Here is a 25,562-nt window from a genome sequence, read left to right as displayed (position 1 = left end):
AATACTTTCTCTAATAAAACAATGGGCTAGAATAAAAAAGAAAGGGGATATGGCTGTTTCGGTGTAGGATGTTTTGGTGTAGGATGTTTTCGTGTAGGGCGTTTCGGTGTAGGACGTTTCGATGTACGGGTGTCTCATAGTATGGACGTTTAGGTGTGAGGCTGGTTCGGTGTAAAAGGTCCAATGTTTACACCGAAACGTCCACTTTTCAAAATGTAAATTATTCGTTATGGAGAAATAAATTCATGAAATAGACAATATAATTTAATAAATAAAATAAAAATTAAATGCTGCTATAATTGGAAGGGGTTACTGCGAGAAGGTTGCAGACCGATTTGAAACCCCTTTCTGTACTTATTTTAATCGGATGCTTGATTAAAGTAAGTCTCTACCTCCCACTATTCGAGGTGCTTATTTATAGCGAGTCCCCTCGCCTCACTCTATGTCAGAACTTCATATATCCTCGAATGTTATAATTATGAATTGATTGAGAAAATGTTTTACGGTAATGATATTCCGTAAAAAAGTGTGTGATGCATAAACATTGTTTACACCACACACACCTTATTACGGCAATAACTGAGCACGAATCGCAAAGTGCTGCACAATCTTTGAAATAAAATTTTCAAACACAGGTGGATTTTCTTCCAAATAACCGCTTTTATATCATGCATACCCAATAAGATTACAAATCTAGGAGAAGAAAACTGATTATGAATCAGTGATAGGATTTTCACATTCGCGACAAATGCATTTGGTCTGGCTTCTAAATAATTTGGCTATAGATTTACTTTAATCAAGCGTCCTGTTAAAATAAGTACAGAAAGGGGTTTCAAATCAGTCTGCACTTTCTCGCAGTAGCTCCTGCCAATATAATTGTTCTTGGCTAACTGCAGAGCATTTCAAACCAGAGGATTATTTGTAATTGTAGTCATCATATTGGATCCGCCAATTTGAATCTTGTAATTTTAACGTCTGGTTCTGAATCATCTTTCCTAAAACCCCCTTGGCAATAAGCTGGCCGTATCATTTAATCTTCTAATTTAATGATTATTTTCTGTTTGTGCTTGGAGGTCACCCCTAACATTCAAAGGGTGGTTCCTACCCTTAAACCCGCACCATTGCCGAAATAAAAAAAATACGTGTCGATTTTATTATTATTATTATTATTATTATTATTATTATTATTATTATTATTATTATTATTATTATTATTATTATTATTATTATTATTATTATTATTATTATTATTATTATACAAGTATGCAAAGTTCATTCAAATCATTAAATTACACTTCTGTAAGTCTCCTTGTTAGTGCTGTTCAAATGGAACAAATAATTGGCGGACATAAAGTCAGAACAAAGAAAAAATACGCCGATGTTACGAAGAGAGTGAGCAACGTTTGTGAAAATTACAAATCTGTTGTAATTTCATTCTTAAAAGGAATTGCGTACAACTTTAGATTCTGAGTTGAGTGATTCTATGTATATTTATTTTTTTCAACAAAATTCCTTTGAGGTATTATTCAGTTTGTATATATTATTACTGGTTCCGTGCATGTAGCGCCCGTAGACTTAGCGCCCAGTGTTTCTGGCTCACAGAAGGAATTTTATATTGATTTTATCTCACAATCAGGGATGTCCAGTTCATTTTACCACTCTTTCCACAGGTCGTTAATTCCTGTTATTTTCTTACATCCATGTTCCGTGTACTTAGCGTCCACTAAGTAAAACTGTTATGTAGAGGGAGAGAGAGAGAGCGAGAGAGAGACAGAGAGACCAGCCAATAGCACTGATTATGACGCTTCAATGAATCATAACCTCCGGGGGAAAGGGAGAAACGCAGAAACGTAGTTATATATATATATATATATATATATATGTGTGTGTGTGTGTGTGTGTGTATGTATGCATGTATGTAACTGTACTCCGTGATATGCAATGCTCTACAATATTTAAATGTACTACAAACTAAGGTTACATATTTAGCTTTTAATGTGAAAACTATGTAAAACAGACGTAATCTAGAATACCGCAATGAGGATAAGGCATACAAAAAACGGTGAACATATTCTCACGACTGAGAACCGGGACAAAATGTAAACTGGCGAAACACCGGGATAAGAGTCTTCATGGAGGTCACGGTGGTTCAGTGGTAAAAACACTCACATTTGGTTCATAGGATCCCTGGTTTCATCCCATCTTGCGTCAAATGGGCTTTGTGTTAGTCAGATGCTGCGTGCATGGATAAACTCGGAGTTCTCTCGTTTTCTCTCACTTTCTTCATTACACCATTTCATTCATTCTCACAATCACCGTCTCCTCTATCCTACTCCTATCTCCTTAATCGTGGGATGTAAAATCCAAAGATTTCATTTCATTTCAAGAGCTTCCAAACCGGGACTGTCCCGGTAAAAATCTGTCATATGGTAACTCTGACTATATAACAACATCGAGTTTGATACTAAAAAAGATAAAAAGTCATATTATCATATGGTATTACACAGTTTCAGAAAAAAAATCTAACAAGCTATCCGCATTAAATCTGATACATATTTCACAGCTTTATGCGTAATATAAATCTATATAGTTAAGCAATTGATATCATACACTACAAGCACTGAAAAACAACGTAACGTTCTATAATAAAAAGAACGTTGTTTTACAAACCAATAAGTTAATCGCTCTACGAACCTTATTGTACACATTATACCCTAAAGTTACGGCCTTATGCAGTAATCAATTCCAATCAGATATTGAACGAGTATGGTGTTTCTTTGAGAATAATCCATCACTAAGTTGAACAAGCGCCTTTGAAGGCTAGTCGTCTTCCATTTTACCCTCTTCTTCGGTAATTCATATCGCTGCTCTTGTTCGATGCAGTTGAAACCAGGCACGTAGCCAAGGGGGGGGTCCGGGGGGTCCGGACCCCCCCCCCTTCGAGACCAGAAATGAAAAAAATTAAGGAAGGATGAAACAAAATGAAATGAGAAAAAGAAGGATCAGCGTTAGAAATAAACTACAGGAAGCTTTTGGTTACTCTTTCTTATGAGGAAATTTGTATTACTTGCAATACATGGTTGCGAGGTGAGCCATATGTCCTGGAAGAGTCAGGGAATTTGAAATTTCTAGAAAAGTTGCAGAATTCTCAGAATTTCTGCTACTAGTCAGGGAGATTTCAAGCTTCCGAAAGCATAGTGTCGTTGTGTAACAGCGTGGACATTTTTTTATCATAATTTTTCGTCATCGCATCCTTGCAATATCAAACATGTTATTTCAAAAACAATTTTCTACTGCTCCTTTAACCTGTCGTTTGAAACAGACAATAGTTGACGGAATAATAAAATCAAAAATATATGTGGAAAGAAGGTTCTGTTAACATTTGATTCAACAGAAAAAGGAACGCAGATATTGCAGAATGTTTTACAAGACATTATTTAGTATGTACTTTTTATAAGAAAATTGTTATATTTCAATAAAGAGAGGAAGGATGTAAATATTGCATAATCTTTTTCAATACCGTAAACGAGGGCTACGTGAGCCCAGATTTTGAAACTTCTAACACAAATTTGTGTAAATTATGCACAACAAATTTTTCTTTCACACAATGACGTTATGATGTTGTGAAACTACAGTTTATTATGGATAGGTTAACGTACAATTCCCAATGTTTGTGAAGTAGTAAATATTTTATATTAGTGTTTTTATCTGGGCTCAATCTAACCCTACGGTTGGGTTACTTGAGCCCAAACTGTAAGTCCAGTAAATACTACCATTTGAAGTCAGTTTGGGAGCAAATGGTTGATAGTTATTAGATTTACATAATTTATGCACACCCACAGACATCCAAACGTTGATTTTAATGACAAATATACATTTTAAAAAGTAATGTTGAACACAATTTGTGAGACATTGTACTAGGTATAAACATTAGTAGGCATATAACAATATTTACTGTCCAGTTAAAGTAAGCAAACCTCTCTTGATTAGTTTTGGGGGTTCTATTTTTATTACCACATTTTCATATTTATACACCAAGATGTCCTTGTCTTTGGGTCACCTCCAAGCCTTTCGTATAGGCTCTATGCAGTCGACTCGAACTCTGTCTGCTTCTATAGCGAGGACGACACCTGGATATTCCTTTCCTTCCATTTTACCAGAACAAACTTGCCTATTTCGAGATCATCTTTCGTTACAAGTGCCAGAGTTGGTGCTGATTTGGTTTCGGTTTGGCCACAATTCATAGTCAAGTGTCCTACATGTTCCTCATCAGGATTGTCGATGCCGATGTCGCTGTCACCTCCTGATTTCAAGCTGAATGCGCCATCTTCTGATGTGTGTCTTCCAATGCTTGCTTTCGTTTTCGAATGGTGGTCTTGGTTATTTTTGAAGTTGCTCTCCTTTTTTGGACTTTTTCCTGGTGTTTGCTGTTGGGCTCAAGTAACCCGTGTTTGCACATAATGTGTATTAGTTGTACTTAACCACAAATTGTTCAATTAATGAATTATGTAGGACATGAACATTCCTCAATTGGCTTTGATACTAAACTAAATATGAAAGGTATATAGAAAAATACTTATCTACAGTTTAGGCTATTCCTAATATCTGTCCAGACGGAAGTTTGCAGCGTGAAATCCACAACAAACTTTGGTGTAGATGGTATAATCAGTCCTGCCACTAGCTATGACTTACAAACCTTTCTAGACCCCCACGCGGGTCTGCCTAGTACTGTTGCCTACCAGCCAAGCACTGAACTGCATACAGTAGAACTGTGTAGTTCTACTGATGTTGAGAGCCTACAGAGAACCAAATAACATTTTTGCGTTTTGGGCTCAAGTTAACCTGCAGGGCTCAAGTAGCCCGCGTTTACGGTACTTTTTTTAATATTTTACTTGAGATTTCTTCATAGTTTATTAAAATACTTACCAACATATCCTCACAAACCAATATATGTTGAAAGTAAAGTAGTTTAGATTGATCGAGCTCCTGGGCCTTCAGAATTTTATGTCACGCACCCCCCCCCCCCCCTCGTTACGAAATCCCGGCTAAACGAATCAATGTATGTTCCAGTAAAATTGTTTAGAATGATCGAGTCTCTGGTGTGATGACCACAGTATTTCATGTGACGGACCCCCCCCTTCACGAAATCCTGGCTACGTGCCTGTTGAAACCATGGCCTCATCCTTTTGTAATGTCCATCCACAAGGAAGGATGGACAGGTTCAACCTTTTGGAATTTCAAATTCGAAGCTTCTATCAATTTACTCGTTCGTGTCTCTTTCTGTAATTTTGCTATATGAACGGGTATGTTGCGAGGAAACAAAAGAGGCTAGCAAAGAAATTGAATCGTAAGATCACCGTAAGATGAAAGTCGCATACTCCAGATACTACCTGATGCGTAATGTTGATCAAAATAAATTAGGAATTCTTCAGTTTCTTCTGGTACGATTTGCTGTAAGTAATCCATCACTTCTGATCCTTGTCAGAGTGAAGGAAAACAAATCCGTCCACCATTCCATAGAAATCGGACTTTCTCATTCTCCCTGTAAAAATTCGCCAATCCCAAGTGCTGCAGTATGTACTTCGTGTTCGTGTGACTTGTCTGGAACGCTTTGGCTTACGACTTCCCTCACTAGCCACGTCTGGTTGTGAGTTTAATTTACATATTCCTATATATGTTTGTTTTATCCCTGCTCGCTGGTCTAGTGGCAAGAACGCAAGCCTTTGGCGTATGAGGTTCAAGATTCGATTCCTGGTGGGAGAGCATTGAATGACCAAAGTGGTTCGGATTCCACTATAATCAGTAAATTCAAGTCTTCTTTAGCCTACCTGGCAAAACCATGGGACATAAAACTAAATACAAACTTATTTATTTATTTATTATTTTTATTTATTATTATTATTATTATTATTATTATTATTATTATTATTATTATTATTATTATTATTATTTATTTTTTATTTTTTTATTTTTGCAGAAGGGAGGTTCTATTATGAAGTAAAACACTATTTAGAAGTATAATATTGAAATTTGCAAGAAGAAAACTTATTTCTGCGTAACAAAATTTAAAAATTAATTAGTCACAGGTAATTGTTTTACAATTCTCCATGTCTTTTTAGGTACGTTTCACTACACTAATTAGCACTTTGATAAGTCGTGATGAAATGTAAACATAGTTTCGTTGCAATTCTCCATGTTCAGTAGGCATTTTTGACGTACTGTTATTAGCGCTTTTGATATTTCGAGATCAAAGGTTTGAAGAGGTCTGTGCCCCACCCAACCATTTTTCCCAGGAAAATACGAAACACATATTCCATCATTTAACGTTTATAATATCTGTGCACAATTTCATTCACTCCGGCTAACTTCTTCTTCTTCTTGTCTTTCGGACCTCAAATTTCTCCAAATTTTGGGTGGAGGCTTTTACCCTTAAAACAGTTTTCCCCAGAAAAGAAAAAAACACGTATTCGTTTATTTCATGTGTAATATCTACCTGCCAAATTTTATCAAAGTCGGAGTGTTACACTTCGAAAATGTTACATGTCAGTACATTCATGTAGCTTGCATTTGCGGCAGAAAGTTCTTGTTTCGTGCTCCCTCTTTGCTGGAGAGAATTTCTTAGACTGTTCCTCTTAAAGTATGCAGGGAAGCTTCCATTCTCCGTGATTTTTTCTCAACGTTGGCGAACTACTAACCAGACGAAATGAAGAATTTACGGCATTTCAAACTTTTTTAATGTCTGTTTCTCGTTTGAAATTACGCTTTGATGACACAATACCATAAGTGTTGAGTCCACTTACATCAGTTATGTAAAATACTGTCATAGGCCATTTTGTTCATTGTTTTGTAATCTAACAGCGAGCCATATGATTGTTAGTGTGAACGTGTGATTTTGTTGTGTTGTAATATATGATAACTTTGAGTTTTTCCTCCGCTCTAGAAGTGACCACTTCAGGATAGTTGTGCATTGTGTTTTGCAATGGGTGATCTTACTGGGTATATATTGTCAAAAGAGACAGCGCACCCCAAAAATGAGAAATTGTTCGTCTACAGTCATATTATATGTAAGAATAAAATTATATTGCAGAGTGTGTGAAGAATCTGCAACTTCACAAATTAGGAACAGTTAATCATCAGGTATTCTAAAAGCGCCGATGTTGTCATCAAAACATAAGGCAGCCCATGTAGGATCGCCTTTCTCCGGAGTTTTGCTTTTTGCATTAGCACGTGCTTTTCCATTAGCTATAGGCGCTACGCTTCAAACTTCTAACCAATCCTCTGGATAAGAAAACTACTCAACGTCTCATTTCAATATCGGTACCTGAACAAGAAACTTCAGTTGCATTTGTATATAAGTCTGCTAATATCTTATCGTCTGTCGGGAATCAATTTCTTCATTGTTTATTGATTTACCAAAAATATTCCTCCTCTACCATCAATAGTGACGTGTATTGTTAGTGAACTGTTTGTCTACCACGTGCAATGATCAAAACACACTAACAATAAACAAAACTTTAGGATTTCTATTCGGGGGGGGGGGGTCAGTGTCCTACTCCGGAAAACTTTTTTGTTAATGTGGAGACTGAAAGCACAAATTTAGATTTTATTCTAGCAACTTTTTAAAATTTTGGTTCTTTGGAGTTCATATCCCGGGAAACTCCCCCTGGATACGCAACTGCATACAATGGAAAAATTAATACAGTTTGATAGACAAAAGCAACTATTATGCTTCTGACAATGGACTTATATAAGTGAATAAATAAAGAAAAGCTGCTACTAAAATAAGCAAAATTGCAAATAATTAAATCAATCAAACTAAATAATAACACATAAAGTTGCAATATGTTATATCTGACTTCATTGGGACAGTTAGAAGATTATCAGAACGTTCACTCCGCTACGAGCCACAATCTCAATCTATTCTGAATCTATCATATTTCTTCATTAAGGCTCGAGTTTAATGGACCCACTCGGCACCCAATGCTATAAATTTTAAAAACTATCACTTAACTCACGGAAATGAAAAAAAAAAAAAAAACTTAAATAACATAATACAAGAACACAACCAGGGAAATGTCATAGAATTTCAATACTTACTAAGCCTTAGTAATTATTAAATAAAGTATACGTACGAGTGCAATGGACCCACCTGGTAGTCCTAGGCATTGGCGGCGGTTGGACGTTAAAAGTGGGGGAGGCAAGACATGATCTGAATACAGTATTTGTATGTCAATGTTACTTTTCCTGGTTGCTTGTAACACTTTGTTAGACTAAAGGCTGTGTAACTATTAGGAGGCTGTTATATAGACTAAAGGCTGTATAACTGTATAACTATCTTTTTCAGTTAAAATGCCGTATATCTTTTTTCATATTTTGTTACGTAAATTGACAAGAGCAACACAAGATACTAACTCTTTGTACTCTTATACAACGAAGGTGTAAGAAGAGATCTGATTCCTTGTTCATGAAATCAAAAAATCATAAAATCATGCATCTTAAAATTCTGTCTGGAAAATTGTGTGATCAGATTAGGGACCTATTTAATAAGAAATTTGCAAAACAAATAAATAGAAAGGATAATATTAATCAAATAATCATAGTAATGGATAATAAGGCTTGTTCTGCAAAAGTTATATTGAAACTGGAAATTAATGAACAACTTATATTTTTAATTTCACGCATGTTATTATATGTGTTATTACTCTTAGAAAGACATTGAATACTACAAGCATATGCTACGACTTTCAAAGAAATATTTTTGCAGCTTCCCGAAACATGTTCGTTGCCATTAGATACAGTTTTCATTTTCTTGGAATACATCAAAACTCAACAATACTTAGTCACTCCACATTCCAGTTATACAAAATAATCCTAAAACCTAGAATTATGTTGAATTTACTAAATTTAATTGTATAACAAAACTGTATATGTACACCCCTAAACTCGTATATTACACTGCAAAATTATATATTCCTTACAGAGCTCCTTCGTGGCTAAGCGGTTAACGTACGCACCTTTGACGTGGGAGATCTGGGTTCAATTCGCGGAGGGAGCTCACGTGGTTCGGACTCTACGTTAATCATTAAGTTCACGTCTCATATAGTTTCGCTGCTGAACAGGATGTTAAACTGAAAAAAAAATCAAATCAAAATATTCCTTACTATAAGAAAGAAGAAAAGAACTGTCAATTTTTCAAGAAAAGAACTGTTTTAGGAACTGTCAATTTTTGTGCAATTAAAGAATAACTTGTGAAGGACTTCTTTTCTTGCGAAATGATATCTCAATTAGATCCAGAGCGGCTTACTAACATATCGAGCCCTTGTAAGATGAAATGAAAGTACGCTCGAATTGTCTCGCTCCAACAGCTTAATTTTTGGGCCATTTTTAGTGGCATTTTTAAAACGCAATTACTGTAGCTTTCTTAACTTCACGGAAAGATAACCAATACGTACTCATGGAACGGCAAATATTTTATGGCACCATTTGTATTCTATGAACCAATAATACATACAAAACTTTATATTTCCAAATGAAACTATATACATTTCAAAAAGTGGAGGGGCAACTGACCCCTTTGCCGCCCCCTAATCGCCGCCCGTGGTCCTAGGGTTAAAAGTGTATCCTTGTATGGATATTTAGATAGAGGAAATACTAGTTCTTGCCGAATTTCTTTAACTACTTACGATATGTTCCATTATTTTTAAACTAGGGTTTAAAATGTGATTGATTGCGTTTAGGGCGGCTTATAACACTTGACACATGTTCATTAGAACGTTTTATTTTCATTTGATATAAAGAATTACCCAGCAAATTTTGGCATTTGAATTTTTTGACACCCTGTATTTACGATAGGAAATGAAGTTATGCAATGTGCATAAATAATTGCTGTTTTCCATGCAGTAGTATTTGCATTAAGGTGCGTATAATTATTATTATTTAAAACTATATAAATTTTAAAATAACGCTGGCACATGAATTCACATCCATATATGAAAATCTCATAGGTGATATGGTAATGCTCTTAAGTCGTAATTAAATTGTACGTAATTACAGATGTACATGAAAAGTCAGAGTGTTAGAGCTGACGGTGATGAACAGAAGAGGAAGAAAAGAACACATTTCTTTCAACTTGCCTAAGGGGTTTTAAAAGTGACATGACAGTTGTGCAGGAAGTTTAAAAACCCCTTAGGCAGGATCTTTCAAGTGAAAAATTTTTGTTCTTTAGTCGTCAAAAGAGAGGGGATGGGATAGATCATTTGAGTACGAAACTACATTTATACATATAAACTAGTTCTCTCTTTGGTCAACCCTAGCACACTGATAAGCATCAAATATTTTCTGGGCGCTAAGTACACGATATTATATGTGGGCGCTAAATCTACGGGCGCTAAGTGCACTCCACGTTATTACTGTGTCTCAGGAACTTTGTGATATATATTTATTTCTATTTAGAAATGATGCTGAATACTTTGCAGTAAATTTGATTTTTGAATTAGATTTGATTATTATTCTATAAAACTCGCCTATGGACACCTCTGAATCGAAATTATTGTTACAAATGGATTGGTGTTGTATTATCATCCTGTCTCAATAACAATGAGACTTAATAACAATGTTAATCAGTTTAAACTATTGCAGAGTAGCTACACTGTGACACTTCATGACTGTTCATTACAACCATATGATTAAAACAATCAAATATTAGGCTATACACCGAAACGTCCTTTTCAGCTAAGCGTCCTTACACCGAAACGCCCGAACACCGTAACGTCCGTACACCGAAACATCCGTACACCGAAACATCCTACACCGAAACGCCCTACACCGAAACATCCTACACCGAAACGTACTACACCGAAACATCCTAGACCCAAAAGAAAGTGGCAAGTGGACATCCTAGAAAACACACACACATACCCTTTCTTTTATTAAAGTCTTTTTTTCGAAAGCTACTCTGAACCAACGCTGTGTCGTTTGCCACAACTCGAGTTTGGTTCTGTTTACCACAATACTTTTATTGAGGGTATATCAGTTCCTTTTCCAGTAAAGACTACCACATACCTGAAGAAACAGCTAAGTGTTCCCAGGCACATATATTCGTATTGATTCCTTGCGAATGAGTGGTGAGTGCTCTCGCCTTCAGGACGAGAGAAGTCCCATACAATCTCGCTGCTGAAAAAAAAATGTTTTCCTCCAAATGAACACAAAACATCCTAAGTTACACGATAGCTGCGTAAATTGAAAATTGCATTTCTCTTTTAACGGAGTCCTTTATATTAACTCATTTTATATAGTGTAGAAAAATATAAATAATGTAATGGATGTAATGTAATAGATGTAATAGATGTAATAATAATGTATTATGCTATGCAGTACTTCGACAAAGCTGCTGCAATTGAGTATTTTAATATATTTAATGGCAATAATGTATTTTGAACTGTGTACAATACAAAATAATGTATACCCATACTGTGGAGTGTGTACTCTCTATCATTTTATTGTAAATTAATAATATTTAAAAAACACTAGTCCTTTGTTTGGTATGCTGTTTTCTATGACATGCTGAGATTTGCCACCACGATAGATTTTTTAGAGGGTTTAGAGGTTCAGACCCTCTGTAGCAACGGCGCTGATTATTATTAGGTTATTGCAAACATAATTTTTATCATTGTTATAACATAGTTCGTTGTAAAATAATTGTAGTATTATTTACTGTGAGTTTATGTCCGGTTAGCTTTTGTCCGCTTCTGCATCAATATAGGTGAGCTTATGTCCACGATCCGCCACTACACGCAAGAACCACGTCAGGATGGAAAACTTGCTAACTTAATTTCAAATCACTGATGCCAGTTTTGAAACAGCTAATTTCCCGTCCGAAGCCGTGAAATTTACCGATTAGGCGCAACATTTCCGGCAACTAAAATAGATACAATTTATAACATCTAGTGATAAATAATTTTGAAAAATATCACTTTAGGTGGCCTATAACGTACAGTTGAACTCATTCTCGTACTATAAAAGCCACTATTTACAATATGAGAAATGTATGATATCACAAAGCTGTTGGCTCAATATTAAAAAAAATATTTTAAAAACAATGTGAACTTTTTTTTAACGAACAGCATGCTTTTTTCTATGCTTTGGAAGGGAATGTTATGTTCAGCAAAGAAACACAATACGATTTTCTGGTCTTAACAAGATTTTTGTGTTGCTGCACATTACTTGTTCCTTGGAAAAAAAAAAAAAAAAAAAGCTGTAGTAATAGACAAAATATTTTGCTATTGCATTACATTACTAGATACTTGAAGTTTTTTGTGTGATACTGAAGTTCACTTTTACTACAAAAGAACTCTACGTTACAACAGCTCATACCTAGTATTGGTATCGATTCCCGACGCGGACTGTAAACCCTATTAAATTGTGGATCCGAAAGTCACTCCTTGTTAGATCTCCTAGTTTCATCTCGTTTCTTACTCTCGCTCATCTTAAAAAAATAATAGTAATAATAAAACAAATAAAAATAAAAAATTACCGCGAAACAAATGCTGCATTTCTCTCTTTCACTCTAGTTCGAAACAAGATTAAATTTGACACTTCTGCGACACGAAGGAGCTATTTCGAAAAGAGGGCTATGCTTCTATGGAAAACAACTTCATTAAGATGTAGGCCTACAACAAATGATAGCAGTGTGAAGTATTGTTTTCTGTCTTGTTTATGGGGTCGCGATGGCTCACCGGTAGAGCGTTCACCTCTGATACTTGGGGTCTCGGGTTCGATCCCAGCCCCTGCCAAGTGAACTTTGTGGTGGACAAAGAGCGTGTGCGTGGGCTTCCTCGGGGTTCTCCCGTTTCCTCCCACTTCCTTCATTCCACCATTTCATTTATTATTCATCATCACCGTCTCTTTCAGCCTAACTGGCATAACCGTGCGACGTAAAACTCAAAGATTTCATTTCATTTTTCTATCTTGTTTATTGATTCATCATTTGAGACATCCTACATATTTTCGTGCTGAAAAGTGGTAAGGACAGGTAGGAAAGGTCTAAGCGCATCTACGGGACATTATCAAAATATTTACTCTCTACAATGGCCCAACGCGGAAAACTTGACTTGCTACATTTTTTGTCTCCCTCTGTTCGCTGTTTCTTTTCTTATATGTATCGAATTGGTTTGAAAATTCCTTTTATTATTCAAACATAGCAGTGACACCTGAGTGTGTGCCAAAACACAAAACCACCAGACAATTGTACCTCCTTTTGTTTTGGAAACAATAAACCAATGTCACGTGTGCGAGGGGAAAGGTAGCAACAGCGAAAAGACCAGATATTTACTCATGGTCAGTTCACAGCAAGAGTCCATAGTACCAGACCCTTTTCGTTTAATTTTGTCTTTATCTAGTCGCTTTCTTCTGTCTGAGATAAGTCAGTGAAGGAATTGTTAAGCAAAAGTAGGAAAAATGAATGAATGATGAAACATACTAGAAAAGTTGAGAATGTCAGAATTTCCCGATTTCAGCCTATTTTAAAGAAAACTTCCCGCATTCCCGGCAGTGATCAGAATTTCCCGTTTTACGGGAAATTTCCCGCCAACTGGCATCACTGTTTCAAATATGTATATGTTAATGGTAAAAGATTCACTTTGGAAAAACTGGAAAAGAACGGATCCCTATCAACTCTCCCTTCCAGATGCTGGTATGCAAGGAACAAGTTTAAATAATTCGCGTGGGGCGAATTCCAAGAATCAGGAGTCTCTTTAGGAAAAAGCGAACTTTTCTGAATGCGCAGCTGGTGACAAAAACACAGCCTCATAGCTGCCCTCCCGAAGTCTCCTAATCTTCCTCGTAGTGTTAATAGCACAACAGCGAAAGGCAAGAATTGACCCCTCCCCCAGCATTCAATCTGCAAGAAATCTTTGGCAACAAATTTTCAAGAGAAAAGTTATGTACCGTACTTGCCAAAAGGAAACATCCCAGCGGAAACAAATAAATACGGTGGTCTCGGTATTGAGGACAATACAAAGATTGGAAGCGGAAAAACTGGTGGTTGTCTTCAACTGATCCAAGTGATTTATTCAAAACAACTGGGCATTCACAAAAGTGCATTTGCACACGATACCAGGGAGTAATCTACACCCCCCAATACCCCCCTAACACCCCTCCAAATTTCTTTACACACCCCCCTGGATGGAAAAGGAATACTCCTCCAAATCCAATTGTATCAATCAGTATCATATAGGTTATTTATTACATCAAGTTAAAAAAGGTTTAGCGTTTAGGAAAGAAGGCAACATTCTAATTTATTTTTTTCACTTCAAAATACGAAGCGACCTCGTTCTCATGTACGGATTCGAGAACCACATGCCCTCATTGTTTCGGGCGGTGTTTCGATCAAAAGAATTGACAAAACAGACCCACTCATACCTACCCTCCTCGACTCCGCGGTCGTTTCCTAGAAAAGAGATTGATGGACAGATGCTGATGACTGAAATTGGCAATGTCTTGAGCGGTCATTCACCTACCTCCTCCTCAACAAGGAAAAATGTGACAATATAGTAATAAGTCTATTTCAGAATAAGTTGGTAAGTGCTACTCTGCAACAGGCTCGCAATCAGAGGGGGGCTAGGGAGGGCCTGGCCTTCCCTAAATTTTTCATGTCCCCTCCAGACCTCAATACAAAATGCACAATTTAAATATTTGTAAGAGAATTTTTAATGACTTGGTCCCTTCTAACATATTCATGGCAGCCCAAAGCTCTGTGGCTGGTTTCGAGCCTCTTCTGCAAGTGGTGTATCAACGGACGGACGTTAGAAGGGTGTAGTCAAAACGTTTTTAGAAACGAAGAGATCGATCGAAGAAAGAATTACATATATTTTAAACTGAGTCTAATGTTATGCAGGAATGCATTTGACACTAGTTTAATTTTTTGTAAAGTATATATTTATTCACGTAAATTCATTGAGCAGAACAGGATTCATATCGTCATTAGTTTCTACATATTATTATTATTATTATTATTATTATTATTATTATTATTATTATTATTATTATTATTATTATTATTACCAATATTTGCAAAAAGCCAATTCCGGATAACAATGTTGTTATTTGTATAATATGGGCAGTTCGTGGAAACATCATTGTATGCCACATTTTTTTGACTTTCGAGTAAGTATGAAAAGAAAGTTCATCATTCCTATGCAATTCAATACAATGACACATATCAAACAAGTTTCCCTTGTGGTTTAATACCAATCCAGTCCATCTAATAACTTAATTTTACGAGAAGTGACAATTATCATGATGTTCGCTAAATCCTCTCATATCATGGTAAAAATGAAATGAAATCTTTATGTACCACGGTTATGCTAAAGGAAACGGTGATGATGAGAGATTAGTGAAATGGTGGAATGAAGAAAGTGGGAGGAAATGGAAGAACCCTGAGAAAGCCCACGAACACAGTGTTTGTCCACCACAAAGTCCACATGGCGCGAGCTGGGATCGAATCAGGGGCCCCAGGCACCGGAGGTGAACGCTCTACCACTGAGCTACCGCGCCACCCCCACATATCATGGCAAATAAAGTGCTGACTTCGCTTCTTAATATTTTGTATGGCCGGAAATTCTCTTTGATCGTATTCATTGGAGGCAAACGTTCTTACAGATCTAGACTGGACTGCAACTGAACACGTGTGGTTTATTGTTCAACAGCCCTGCAACTCTGCAAGTAAACAAGTTATCACCAAACGGAATCTGTAATCAGAGGTCCCTACAGATGTTCAGACTTTTCTTTACTGAATAGTATTAAGCTCTTTCCTTTTTTATAGTAGGCAATAAAAATAGGAGAAGAACAATATTACTTTTCTGCGGCAATGTGTAATTTATTTGAGCAAAGCTATGGTAGTCAAAATTTGCAGACACTCCTCAAATAAAAGGAAGAATCCCAAAGCTATTTACAATTCTCTGCTTTCACGAAATATTTACATGTGTGACACTTTGTGTGCTGAAATTAATAATAATAATAATAATAATAATAATAATAATAATAATAATAATAATAATAATAATAATAATAATAATAATAATAATAATAATAATAAATAGTTACGTATTTTAGATATCATATTTGAGATAAGAGATATTATTTTGGTGACAAAATTACCGGTGACGACATTACCGTGACGAACTTCCCGGTGACAAAATTACCGCCGCCCCACAGTGGGGCGAAAACGCAAAAAGCTGGCCAAAAGTAAAAAAACGAAAGTTAGTAATATAGGAACTTTTTATGTAGTTGGCTAGAGTGATGTAGGAAGGGCCCAAATCCATAAATAGAATAGGGTTTTTACATTATTCCGACTACCTGAGCCACTCTTAAATAGACCCTTCAGTAGGTCAAATGAGTTGAGGACAATAGAAGAATTGTGACGCGTCCGTTGAAACGGTTGTAACTTTCGAACGCGTTCATAGTTTTGAAATCTGTAAAGTTTTCCTATATCATACTGGTAAGTAGAATAAGTGTATGAAGTGAAAAATTAATAATAATGATGTAATAATTTATAATTTGAATCGTAAGTCAGGCAAATTTTCACATTGTTTATATATTTTATTAACTTAAAACGTTGAAAACATTATGTGCACCCTCGTGCACCACGTTCATATTTTGTAGAATGGTAGTCTAAATATTAATTAATGCTGTCGACAAAAACGTAGCTGCCAAAACGTGCCAATTACGGAGCGTGTTGATGTTAATTATTGTTCATTTAATGTTACAGTGACAAGCCGTTGCAGTTGCCATTTTGTTTTTTTCAACTTTAGTTGCAGAATCGTAGTTAGCAACCTCAATAACCCCGTAATACTAAATTTCATTCAATTTGAATATAGTTATCATATTTTGGCCAGCTTTTTGCGTTTTCGCCCCACTGTGCGCGCCCGTCGGACATAAGCTGACCGGTAGTCTTATATTACAGGGGCGGACAAAAGCTCACCGATAGTAAACATAAGCTCCCTTCAGGGACTTTTAATAAAATTCAACCGATCAAATACCAATAATTTGTGTCATTTAAGTAATAATACATTTCTAATAAATAAGAATGTAAGTAACAAGTAATTGTTCATCAAAATATGTGAGAAAAGTGAATATTGTTAAAGGTACATTGTGAAAATTACAAAGTATGTTAACATCCTTTTTTATTCCGCCATTTTGGATCCGCCATTTTGTTTTTTTCAACTTTAGTTGGAGAATCGTAATCAGCAACCTCAATAATCCCTTTATCGCCACTTTTGAGAACATTTCTACGATTTTTTCGACTTTTGCAAATTTTATTCCGCCATTTTGGATCCGCCATTTTGTTTTTTTCAACTTTAGTTGCAGAATCGTAGTTAGCAACCTCAATAACCCCGTAATACTAAATTTCATTCAATTTGAATATAGTTATCATATTTTGGCCAGCTTTTTGCGTTTTCGCCCCACTGTGCGCGCCCGTCGGACATAAGCTGACCGGTAGTCTTATATTACAGGGGCGGACAAAAGCTCACCGATAGTAAACATAAGCTCCCTTCAGGGACTTTTAATAAAATTCACCGAATATTGAAATTTAGGCGTTAGCTACTTCCTAAGCGGAAAATGGAGCTACTATCTTAGATCATTTATCAGGTGTAAAAAAAAAAAAAATAAAAAAAATAAAAATAAATTGAGAGTTGCGTTGTATTAAACGTGGACAGACCTTGAGGAACTTGTAACAAAATACCCTGGATATTAAAATCTAGACATTGACTACAATTACAAATAGGCCTAATAATTCAGTAGAAAGCAGAGCTACTAATGTTGTATAGCAGTTATCAGATATCCGAATAAAATAAGAATGTTGCAAGTTTAATGTATTAAGCATCGACGACAGTAGGCGTAATTTTTGCCCTGGAAATTTTGGAACCAAATTTTTCTTATAGGCAGGCCCGTAGCCAAGGGGGGGGTCCGGACCCCCCTTCGAGACCAGAAATGGAAAAAATAGGGAAGGATGAAAGAAAATGAAATGAGGAAAAGAAGGATCAGTGTTAAAAATAAACTACAGGAAGCTTTTGGTTACTCTTTCTTATGAGGAAACTTGTATTACTTGCAATACATGGTTGCGAGGTGAGCGATATATCTTGGATGAGTCAGGGAATTCGAAATTTCTAGAAAAGTTGCGGAATTCTCAGAATTTCTGCTACTAGTCAGGGAGATTTCAAGCTTCCGAAAGCATAGTGCTGTTGTGTAACAGCGTGGACATTTTTTATCATAATTTTTCGTCATCGCACCTTTGCAATATCGAATAGTTATTTCAAAAACAATTTTCTACTGCTCCTTTAACCTGTAATTTGAAACAGACAGTAGTTGACGGAATAATAAAAACAAAAATATATGTGGAAAAAAGTTCTGTTAACATTTGATTCTACAGAAAAAGGAACGCAGATATTGCAAAATATTTTACAAGACATTATCGAGTATGTACTTTTTATAATAGTGGATATGTACTTTTTATAATAGTTGAGGTCATAATGAAAGGAAAATTGTTATATTAGAATAAACAGACGAAGGATGTAAAGATTGTATAATCTTTTTCAATACGTTTTTTTTTTTTTTTTTTTTTTTACTCGAGATTTCTTCATAGTTTATTAAAATACTTACCAATCTATCCTCACAAATCAATATATGTTGATAGTAAAGTGGTTTAGATTGATCGAGCTCCTGGGCCTTCAGAATTTCATGTCCCCCCCCCCCCCGTTATGAAATCCTGGCTAAACAAACCAATATATGTTCCAGTAAAATTGTTTAGAATGATCGAGCCCCTGGTGTGATGACCACAGCATTTCATGTTACGGACCCCCCACCCTTCATGAAATCCGGGCTACGTGCCTGTTATAGGTCGGACAATTCATCACTGCATTAAAATATTTTCATGATTAGGCATGCATACTTACATAATAGAATTTGGTTACCTAACGGAATTCGTGATTCTGGTTTGTAACTTTTTTTTTTTTTTTTTTTAACGAATTTATCCTCAGATGTAATTCGGGCTTGCTTCTTAGTGCTGTCGTCGTGTTTGCAGCCTAACACTCAAATAAATCTCTTTCTAATTTACTAACACAAAGGTTTTTCTTTTGGTTAATAAGTTCTTGTTTTGTTCTTAATAAATAAAATAAGAAAGAGATTCATTTGACGAGCCTTGGTCTGCAAGTATAATAACAGCCTTAAGACTTGAACTCTGCAACATTCTCAATATTTTATTCTGATGTCTAATAACTCCTATATGACGTAAGTAATATAGCCTACTTTCTATTGAGAAGGTAGGCCTACTAGTAGTCAAAGCCCAAATTTAAATATCTGGAGCATTTTATTACAAGTTCCTCAAAGCCAACCCACGTTTAACACATTAAGCCCTGCAACATCCTTATTATTTTATTCTGATATCTGACAACTGATATATAGCATTAATAGCTCTATTTTCTACTGAATTAGATCTGCTACTAGTCAAAGTCTAGATTTTAATACCTCTTCATACCCATCATACGTTTTTCTAAAGGGGGAGAGCGGTAGCTCAGTGGTAGAGCTTTCACCTCTGGTGCTTGGATCCCGGGTTACATCTCAGTCTCCGCCAAGTAAACCTTGTGGTCGACAACTACCTTGTGCGTGGGTATCCTCGAGGTAGAGACCTGCACGGGCCGGGCCTGGCCCGAAGCCCGGCCCGGCCCGCGGGCCGGGCTTGGGCGGGCCAACTCTGCTATTTGTTTGGGCCGGGCCGGGCTTGGGCGGGCCGACACTGTTATTTCTTTGGGCCGGGCCGGGCTTGGGCTGGCCGACACTGATTTCTCTTCAGGTCGGGCCGGGCTGGGGCCGATCAATTGTAATTCTTTAATAATTATTGACTTTCGTTAAACGATAATTGGAATAAAGCCAAACGTTGAAGAAGTGTGTCCGTGAAAAATGTTACAAAGGATGCAATAGCTATTTACAGTTTGTGTTGCTTAGCGGCTCCACTTTCACTATAGAGAATTTCAGGCATTATGCGGTAAATTGAGCTTTGACCTTGACCTTCACTGAACTCAAAATATAACAAGAAGGGGTGGGAATGTTTTGCCTGTCGCTAAACAATATTGCCATCTTCACTTTATAGTAAAAATCAATTAAGTTAGATTTTTGTTACAGGGAATGGAGTTTTTGTTCTCTCGATGACAGGCAAAGTTCTAGGAGGCAATGGTACCATTCGGAAGGCAAGCGTCAGGTTGTAAACCAGAGATTAGAAAATGTTTCTGAGGGTTAGGTCAAATTTAGTACTAAATTTTGAGAAAGATTGGGGCTCGAGCTAATTTTTTTAAAAAAATTATCGGGCTGGGGTCGGGCCAAAAACTTTTAAAATTTATCGGGCCCGGGCCGGGCTTGGGCCAAGAATTTTAAAAAACTTATCGGGCCGGGCCGGGCTCGGGCCGAAAATCTCCAAAACTTTTCGGGCCCGGGCTGGGCCGGGCCTAGGTACGTTCGGGCCGGATTGGGCTCGGGCTGAAAAATTTGGCCCGTGCAGGTCTCTACCTCGAGGTTCTCCCACTTTCTTCATTCCACCATTTCATTCGTTATTCATCCGTCTTCTTTAGCCTAACCGGCATAATCGTGGGACGTAAAACTTAAAACATTTCATTTCATATTTTTCTAAAGGAAAATGAAATATTTCTGAGTTGATTTCAGCCATAGTAAAAAAAAAAAAAAGAAAAACATAACAAGGAGAGAGACTTTCACCAAAATTTCGTTTACCAATATTTCTGTGCTGCAAAATTTCCTGCACCGAGAATTTCAGCATAGGGGAGGGGGTTGGATTACTTTCTTCAGTAAAAGGAAATAGTACTCTTTTGTTTGTCAAAATCCGTTTTCAATTTATATTTTAATATTCAAAATCTACTTCATGTTAACATTCAAAATCTGGTTTTCATTTTTGTCATATTTTCTGTTTGTCATTTTTCAGGTGCTTTTTTAAATTTTATTCAGGTTTATTTTCCTTTGCAATTAAATTAATTAGCCTATAAATGTATTTAATTATCATTATTGTATTCTTTATTGCATTAATTATCTTATAGAAGTTTGACACCGTTCTGAAATGTGGACTGGAATCGTTACTCAACTGTAACCTAAATAGCAACGTATGGATACAGGCCTCCCTTCCAGTTGATTCTGGAGGTCTTGGTATTCGTCGGGCTGTCGATTTGGCGTATCCTTCATTTTTAGCGTCGTTCTATGGCTCCCGGCATACCATTGAGATACTCCTCAACCAACTCAATGAGCCTCACATAGAATCTGATGTCCAAGACTGCATATCTGACTGGTCTAACCTAGTTGGTTTAAGCCCTCCTGAAATAACGGGCAAAAGTTCGCAATCAATTTGGGACAAGCCAATCATCAAATTACATCAATCAGTGTTATTACAAGAAGCAGACAGTAAAGAGGATAAGGCTAGACTTTTCGCCTCCTCATCAGCAATTTCAGGTGCTTGGCTACAGGCATTACCTTCACACACCCTAGGGCTGCACCTTCCAAACGAAAGTTTTCGTATTGCAGTTGCACTTCGCCTAAAAGTAGACATCTGTGAATCACACAACTGCTCTAAATGTGGTGCATCAGTCAAGCATAATGGTCTACACGGTCTGTCTTGTATAAGTAGCTCCGGAAGACATATAAGGCATTCGAACGTGAATGACATTATCTACATCGACGGAAGTTCCATCTGTTCGTGAACCTGTGGGGTGCAACAGATCTGATGGCAAAAGACCAGATGGCATGACGCTGATACCATGGAAGAGGGGAAGGACTCTTCTCTGGGATTTCACCTGCTCTGACACTTTCGCGTCATCTAATCGCACTCTTTCTTCATCTCGAGAAGGAGCTATTGCAGCCCGCAGAGAATGCGAGAAAAGAAGAAAATATAAAGATGTGCTCAATATATACATGTTCGTGCCCGTAGCCATTGAATCGAGCGGCATTTGGGGCCTCGAAGGGCTCAATTTCATCAAAGAAGTAGGCCAACGTATAGCACGTTACTGGTGAGAAGCGAGCTATTACTTTCCTGATACAACTTATCAGCATAGTAGTTCAGCGAGGAAATGTGGTTTCCATTTTAGGTACATTACCTTCTGGAAAATTATTAGAAGTTTTTCTTTTATAACCAACTATTCAAAATTTGCTGTTTATCTTGTATATCATTTAAAATAGGTATATAGGTCAAGATGTATATTTAATATATATTAAAAATACGTTGTAATCATATCTATTAATAAATCAAGTGTAAATTATCTTATAATATTATAATATAATTATATTATTAGTGGTGAGCTTATGTCCGGAGAGCTTTTGTCCCCTTTTGCATTAACAAAGGTGAGCTTATGCCCGGTAAGCTTATTACCGGTGAGCTAATGTCTGCGACCCTTTGATATTCTTTCTTGTCTTGGTGAACCCGAGCGCGAGCGATCCCAGTGCAAAATGGCCATTTATTATATACAGTGTGCGAATTAGATAATATATATTAGGGGGGGATAAAATTAGACCAAAGGACATAGTCTGAAGGTTCAAATTTCAAAATGAGACAATAAATGCCTTACCCCCCATCCCCCATACATATATATATATATATATATATATATATATATATATATATATATATATATATATATATATATATATATATATATATATATATATATATATATATGTGTGTGTGTGTGTGTGTGTGTGTGACATCTGTAATAAATAAGAGATTTATTAATTTAATAAATCTACCGACAATAACTATGCACATATATATTGTCTGACATACACACACACCACTAAACCTTTCTGAACGTGTTTTAATGTTGTACTCACTCTTGTCCCCATAGCTCTCTAAGGTTTATTTAGTTAATAATTCGGCTTGAGCGATAGCCATGATCACAAGCAGGCCCGCAACTAGGGTTTCTGTCACCCGGGGCAAACACACAATTCGCCCCCCCCCCAGGTTTAGTCGAAAAGTATCACTTACTTATGGATTGCAACTGTAAATAACATTCTTAATGAAACCAGTTATATCGATTTTTAAGTACTTTAATCAAACTTACTTTAACCACAAAAATATATTACATGCGTTATGTGCTCACAAGTTTTAAGAATAATTTTGTACATACATTTTGTTTTAATGTTGTATGAAGAAATCAAAACAAAATGAACTAGAAAATATCTGCCACATTATACAGTTATTAATTGAAATAACACATTTAGTTTTAATAACCCGGAGAATAATTATGTACATACGCTTTCATATTAAAATAAGAAACTAATACAAAATAAACTAGAAAATATCTAGTACATAATAAAGTTATAATTGAAATAACATTTAGTTCTAATAAACCCAAAAATAATTTTGTACATACGCTTTCATTTAAAAATATAAAAACAATACAAAATAAACTTGAAAATATCTGGTATATTATAAATAGAGCAACCCAAAAGCATAAAAAGCATAATAGCAATTTAGACATATGGTGGGTACCTTGAACATGGGTGTGGTTGTCTAAGGGTCCAGAAGAAACTAATTTTAAAGAATAATAAAGCATAATTTTAGAAAATAAAGCATAATTTAAAATATATAGCATAATTCTTGGAAATTCTATTTAACTGCAAGTTTAACATATAGTATATTAACCCGTAAGTACTATGGACCGTCTCTCAGACCGCTGCGACTTTTCATATCATTATATTTTCCACAGTCTCTCTACTACAAGTGGATCTTTTCGTCTACCTTCCTGTCTAGCAAACGGTTACATATTGTGAAGTTCGTGTTATAATTTATCCCCTGTGCGCGGCGCTGGAGGGGTCGAGCGGTCTCAGAGACGTACTATAGTAGTTACGTGAGTATTTTGCTGATCAGTTGTTTTTCGTTATCTACTGATTATTAGCAGTTTTGTGTCTTACCGTGTGGCACGTCTTGCACCACACATCAAATAATGACCCAGAGACTGGAAAACCTGAAATAATCACATTTTATAACATGAGTAAAGGCGGAGTGGATACTCTAAACAAAAAATGTACAGATTACACATCAAGTCGTTGAACAAGACGATAGCCATTGACAATTTTCTTTATGCTGGTGGATGTTGCGTGTGGTGTCAATGCGTGTGTCTTGCATCAAGTCTACGCTAAGTCCGCAGTGATGACAAGACGTGATTTCATGAAAACGTTGGCAAAAGGCCTTGTTTGGCCTCACATAGAACGTAGATTTCTCATCGGACATCTGCCACGAGAGCTGAGTTTCTCAATCAAGAGCTTGAAAGTGAGTTTCTCACCATCGCGCATAAAGAGTTCAAAAGGAAAACATAGTCTTCTGTCAATTGAGTTGTAAGCACAAAGCAAAGATACTCATTAGTGTCAGCGGTGTGGGGTACCGATTTCCTTGCAGTGCAGAAAAAGAAGATATAAGTGCCTACCTGAAGAAAGTGCATGCTGTGAGAAAAGTTAGTGCGGTACTTTCTTTACCGTCAAAACGTATTTTCTTTACTTTCTCCATCATATAAGAATTAAAAATAAGTTTTATTCATTACCTTTACACTACAAAAAAATGTAAGAGTACAACTATAACAGTATCTTTCTGTAAGTTTAAAAAAGCTAAAATTCCATGTTTTTCTCCGTTTTTACTGTATTTTTTATTCTCAGTGCATCTATAAGAACAGTGTATTTTAAATTAGTGTTATTTTGACTACATAGAAACGGAGAAAAAATTGAATATTTCAACAATTACAATTTTCGAATAACAATGAAAGCATTGTTGCAAATTTTGACTATGTTCTCTTTCTCATTGTTTTAAAAATATAAAGATTTCTTTACATCGTGAAATTACTATGTTTTATTTTTCTATAAGCAACTAAAATATGTAGGATATCATTTTTAAAAATATGCAATGAAACTACTATTCAGAAAATGTGAAACAACAATGCGGTCTGACAGACCGTTCAAATAGTAGTTACGTGATTATTTTCGTCTATAGTACTTAAGGGTTAATATTTTTTTAAAAAAATATTTACAATGCAAAATCATTGAGAACATAACAATGCAACAATGAAAAGCTTATTTTTATTTCTGTAAATTTTTCGGTGTAATCCTTTGATGTGGAGAAAAGAAGAAAAGAAAAGAAGAAAACTTTCCATCAACAATGAAGCACACAAGAACTCCACACTATATTTTTATATGTACCTCTCGAACTTGAGCACTTTCTGTACTTTTTGTGCACCTTTCTGTATACTTTCTCTTTCTGTATATATGCACCTCTAAGGTGCACACAAGTGATAGAAAAAACTGATTCGAGCAAAGCATATCTCTTTACAGTGCATTAACTAGAAAGTTCATTAAATATGAAAGAAATTGCTTCATAAAATATTAATAAATAGATCAAGATATTTAGATTATTTAATGTATAGTAAATATTATACATTATACACGATTAATGTAAAACAGTGACGACGCCAGCTTTAAGTTCTTAGGGGGGCAAAAGAGGGGCAGATATATTTTCGTGGGGGGGGGGGGCG

Source organism: Thermobia domestica, chromosome 4 (genome assembly GCF_964235325.1).
Source record: "Thermobia domestica chromosome 4, izTheDome1.hap1.1, whole genome shotgun sequence".
Taxonomy (NCBI): Eukaryota; Metazoa; Arthropoda; class Insecta; order Zygentoma; family Lepismatidae; genus Thermobia; species Thermobia domestica.
This window is presented reverse-complemented; position numbering follows the sequence as displayed.